Genomic DNA, 5,859 nt, shown 5'->3' with positions numbered 1-5,859 from the left:
TTAGAAAAGTTCAATCTCCCAAGACTGAACCAGGAAGAAATAGAAATTATGAACAACCCAATTACAAGCACTGAAATAGAAACTGTGATTAAAAAATCTCCCCCCAAAAAACAAAAGCCCAGGACCAGATGGCTTCACAGGTGAATTCTATCTAACATTTAGAGAAGAGCTAATGTCTATCCATCTAAAACTCTTTCAAAAAATTGCAGAGGAAGGAACACTTCCTAACTCATTCTATGAGGCCACCATCACCCTGATACCAAAGCCAAACAAAGACAACACACAAAAAGAAAACTACAGGCCAATATCACTGATAAACATAGATGTAAAAATCCTCAACAAAATTCTAGCAAACAGAATTCAATAACGCATTAAAAAGCTCATACACCATGATCAAGTTGGGTTTATTCCAGGGATGCAAGGATTCTTCAATATACACAAATCAATCAATGTGATACACCATATTAACAAGTTGAAAGATAAAAACCATATGATCATCTCAATAGATGTAGAAAAAGCCTTTGACAAAAATTCAGCACCCATTTATGATTAAAACTCTTCAAAAAATGGGCACAGAAGGAACCTACCTCAACATAGTAAAGGCCATATATGATAAACCCACAGCAAACATTATTTTCAGTGATGAAAAACTGCAAGCATTCCCTCTAAGATCAGGAACAAGACAAGGGTGTCCACTCTCACGACTATCATTCAACATAGTTTTGGAAATCCTAGCTACAGCAATCAGAGAAGAAAAATAAAAGGAATTCAGATAGGAAAAGAAGAAGTCAAGCTCTCACTGTTTGCAGATGACATGATACTATACATAGAAAACCCTAAAGGTACTATCAGAAAATTACTATAACTAATCAGTGAATTTAGCAAAGTTGCAGGTTACAAAATACACAGAAATCACTTGCATTCCTATATACTAACAATGAAAAATCAGAAAAAGAAATTAAGAAATAAATCCCATTTACCATTGCAACAAAAAGAATGAAATATCTAGGAATAAACCTACCTAAGGAGATAAAAGACCTGTATACAGAAAATTATAAGACACTGATGAAAGATATCAAAGATGACATAACAGATGGAGAGATATTCCATGTTCCTGGGTAGGAAGAATCAATATTGTGAAAATGACTATACTACCAAATCGATCTACAGAGTCAATGAGATTCCTATCAAATTACCAATGGCATTTTTTACAGAACTAGAACAGAAAAATTCACAATTCATATGGAAACACAAAAGACCTAGAATACCCAAAGCAGTCCTGAGAAAGAAGAATGGAGCTGAAGGAATCAAACTTCCTGACTTCAGATTATACTACAAAGCTACAGTCATCAAGACACTAAGCTACTGGCACAGAAACAGAAATATAGACCAATGGAACAAGATAGAAAGCCCATAAATAAACTCATGGATCTATGGGTACCTAATTTTTGACAAAGGAGGCAAGAATATACAATGGGGCAAAGACAGCCTCTTCAATAAATGGTGCTGGAAAAACTAGACAGCTACATGTAAAAGAATGAAATTAGAACACTTCCTAATACCATATACAAAAATAAACTCAAAATGGATTAAAGACCTAAATATAAGATCAAAAACTATAAAACTCTTAGAGGAAAACATAGGCAGAACACTTGATGACATGAATCAAAGCAAGATCCTGTATGACCCACCTTCTAAAGTAATGGAAATAAAAACAGAAGTAAACAAGTGGGACCTAATCAAACTTAAAAGCTTTTGCACAGCAAAGGAAACTATAAACAAGGTGAAAAGACAACCCTCAGAATGGGAGAAAATAATAGCAAATGAAACAACTGACAAAGGATTAATTTCCAAAATATACAAGCAACTCATACAAAATACGAGAAAAACAACCCAATCAAAAAGTGGGCAGAAGATCTAAACAGACATTTCTCCAAAGAAGACATACAGATGGCTACCAAACACATGAAAAGATGCTCAATCAACATCATTCATTATTAGAGAAATGCAAATCAAAACTACAATGAGATATCACCTCACACTGGTCAGAAGAGCCATCATCAAAAAGTCTACAAACAATAAATGCTGGACAGGGTGTGGAGAAAAGGGAATGCTCTTACACTGTTGGTGGGAATGTAAATTGATACAGCCACTACGGATGATGGTACTTAGATTTCTTAAAAAAGCAGGAATAAAACCACCATATGACCCAGCACTGTATGACTCCTAGGCATAGACCCTGAGGAAACCAAAATTTAAAAAGACACTTGTACCCCAGTGTTCACTGCAGCACTATTTACAATAGCTAGAACATGGAAGCAACCTAGATGTCCATCGACAGATGAATGGATAAAGAAGTTGTGGTACGTATACACAATGGAATATTACTCAGCCATAAAAAGGAACACATTTCAGTCAGTTCTAATGAGGCAGATGAACCTAGAGCCTATTATACAGAGTGAAGTAAGTCAGAAACAGAAAGATAAATATCATATACTAATGCATATATATGGAATCTAGAAAGATGGTATGGGAGAATTTATTTTCAGGGCAGCAGTGGAGAAACAGACATAGAGAACAGACTTATGGACATGGGGAGAGGGGAGAGAGTGAGATGTATGGAGAGGGTAAAATGGAAACTTACATTACCAAATGTAAAATAGATAGCCAATGTGAATTTGCTGTATGTCTCTGGGAACTCAAACAGGGGCTCTGTATCAACCTAGAGGGGTGGGATGGGGAGGGAGCTCAGAGGGAGGTTCAAGAGGGAGGGGACATACCTATGGCTGATTCATGTTGAGATTTGACAGAAAACAACAAAATTCTGTAAAGCAATTATCCTTCCCTTAATAAATAAATTTTTAAAATCTCCTATTAAAAATTATTTATTTAAATTGGAAGATAACTTCTTTACAATATTGTGATGGTTTTTGCCATACATCAGTATGAATCAGCCATAAGCATACATGTGTCCACTCCCTCTGAAGCCCCCTCACACCTCCTTCTCCAGTCTATCTCTCCAGGCTGTCACAGAGCACCGGCTTTGGGTGCCCTGCATCATACATCAAACTCTCACTGGCTATCTATTCTACATATGGTAATGTATATGTTTCAATGCTATTCTCTCAAATCATCCCACCCTCTCCTTCTCTGACTGATCCCCAAAGTCTGTTCTTTATGTCTGTGTCTCCTTTGCTGTCCCGCATGTAAGACTGTCAGTCCCATCTTTCTAGATTCCACAAATATGTATTAATATATGGTACCTGTCTATTTCTTTTTGCCTTACTCTCTACAATATTACACTGTATAATAGGCTACAATAGGTTCATCTACCTCATTAGAACTGACTCAAATGGGTTCCTTTTTATAGCTGAGTAATATTCCATTGTGTGTATGTAAGGAAACTATAAGCAAAGTGAAGAAATGACCTTCACAATGGGGGAAAATAATAGCAAATGAAACAATTGATAAAGAATTAATTTCCAAAATATACAAGCAGCTCAAGTAGTTCAATACCAGAAAAACAAACAACCCAATCAAAAAGTGGGCAGAAGATCTAAACAAACATTTCTCCAAAGAAGATATACAGATGGCTAATAAACAAATGAAAAGATGCTCACTATAGCTCATTACTGCTACGTGGCTGACTCGTAGTGACCCATGGACCGCAGCCCACCAGGCTCCTCCGTCCATGGGATTATCCAGGCAAGAGTACTGGAGTGGGGTGCCATTGCCTTCTCCGAGCTCATTACTACAGAAATGCAAATCAAAATCACAATGAGGTACCATCTCACACCAGTCAGAATGGCCATCATCAAAAAGTATACAAACAATAAATGCTGGAGAGGGTATGGAAAATAGGGAACTCTCTTATGCTGTTGGTGGGAATGCAAATGGATACAACCACTATGGAGAAGAGTATGGAGATTTCTTTAAAACTAGGAATAAAACTACCATATGACCCAGCAATCCCACTACTGGGCATATACCCCGAGGAAACCAGAACTGAAAAAGACACCTGTACCCCAATGTTCACTGCAGCAGTATTTACAATAGCTAGGACACAGAAGCAACCTGGATGTCCATCAGCAGATGAATGGGTAACAAATGATTTTAAAAAGTAAAAAAGAGGGCTCCCCTGGTGGCTCAGTGGTAAAGACTCCACCTGCCAATGCAGGAGACAAGGATCCGATCCCTAGTATGGGAAGATCCCACATGCCATGGAGCAACTAAGCCCATATGCCACAACTGTTGAGCCTCTGCTCTGGAGCCAGTGAGCCAAAACTAAGCCGGCATGCCCTAGAGCCCGTGGTCTGCAACAACAGAAGCCAATGCAATGAGAAGCTGCAGTACAACTACAGAGTAGCCCTGCTCACAGCAACTAGAGAAAAGCCTGCATGCAGCAATGAAAGCCCAGCCCAGCAAAAAATAAATAAAATTATTATATTTTTTAAAAGGAAAAAAGAAAAGCAGAAAGGATGATCTTTTAAAAACAAAACACAGAGACTTTTTTTTCTGCAATGTTCTGCCATTTTACTTGAGACATTAAACAAAAAATGTTTTATTTAGAGTTGTGTTGGTTTTTCAGTTTGGACATTCATAAGACCCAATCCAAGGGTAGTGCTAGGATGTGGTTTGTGTCTGAGTGGCAATGCTGGTCAGAGTCTTTCAGATCATATGCTGGTACGGGTCTGCCTTCCCTTGGTCTGGTGTGACAAAGGGGCTGGCCCAGCCTAGAGAGAAGGGGTGGCCAAAAACGGCTTTCAGGTTCACCCATGTTGTTTTCTTGGCCCATCTTCTGTCTTCCTTTTTCAGTTGTTCTATTCCCGTCTCATCTGTGCAGATGGAGAGCATCTGGGTCCCAAACATGGCCGATGTGAAAACGAGGAAGAGAAGCGCCTCCAAGCCGAGGAAAATGAGGAGGGTCGTCGTGGTGGCCGAGGAGGAGCTGCAGTCTTCTTTAAAGCAATGCATGAAGTGGAATACCACCAAGATGAGGGCGTGCAAGGAAATGAGAGCTACGTACATCGTAAACAGGACGAAGTACTTCTGGTTCTTCTCGCCGACACAGTTGTTGATCCAGGGACAATGGTGGTCCATCTTCCGAATGCACCGCTTACAAACCCTGCAGTGGTGGGCTCGGTCGGGCTTGATGCTGCAACATTTGGGACAGTTGTACAGCACCTGCCCGGACGTCAGCTGTAAAATCTCGATGAATTCTTTAGTGGCATTTCCTTTGGGCACAGCCCCAGGGTCGGTCAACATGGCCCGGCAGTGGGAAGCCAGGGCCAAGAAGGCCAGCAGGCTGAACACGATTCCGTTGATGGCGCTGTACATGTAGTCCCCGGATGGAATCAGCATGACGAAGAGGACCACGAACTCCGCATATAAGACCAGAAACCAGGTGACAACGGCAAAGACAATGCCACAGCCATCGCGGATGAACCACATGGTGCCCGTCGGATAGGGGTGGGAAGGTGGCACGCACTTCTCTGACTGGAAGCACTCTGGTTTCCACTCAAGGTCTCAGAAGCAGCGGGCGGGGATAAACATCCTAAGTTATTCTGTCCATACTGGCCTTGTGAAGCCGCAGGCAGTTCCTCAGTCCCAGACTCCTGGTGGGGCTCCCGTTGCCGCCACCGTCGTCGCTCCTCAGGCAGCCTCCGACCCGGGACCCGACCTCAGGCTGCAGCGATGGCTCCCCGGCAGGAGGCGCCGCAGCTTCCGGGATTCAGCCGGACGCGAGGCGGCGCGCCCATCAGGCGCCCCTCAGTGGGGTGGCGGCAGCTGCAAGAGCCGGCGGCGCCCAGCACTCTTATTGCCCTAAACCTTTGGAAGTCAGTTATGCTCACCGGCATA

General features: G+C 41.6%; 1 pseudogene; it reads right to left on the bottom strand.

Annotated features, from left to right (window-relative positions):
* Nucleotides 1-4,668: 4,668 nt before the first annotated feature.
* On the bottom strand, nt 4,669-5,553 carry LOC128069569 (palmitoyltransferase ZDHHC3-like; annotated as a pseudogene).
* Between the last annotated feature and the right edge of the window lie 306 nt (nt 5,554-5,859).

Source organism: Budorcas taxicolor, chromosome X (assembly GCF_023091745.1).
Source record: "Budorcas taxicolor isolate Tak-1 chromosome X, Takin1.1, whole genome shotgun sequence".
Classification (NCBI taxonomy): domain Eukaryota; kingdom Metazoa; phylum Chordata; class Mammalia; order Artiodactyla; family Bovidae; genus Budorcas; species Budorcas taxicolor.
This window is presented reverse-complemented; position numbering and strand designations above follow the sequence as displayed.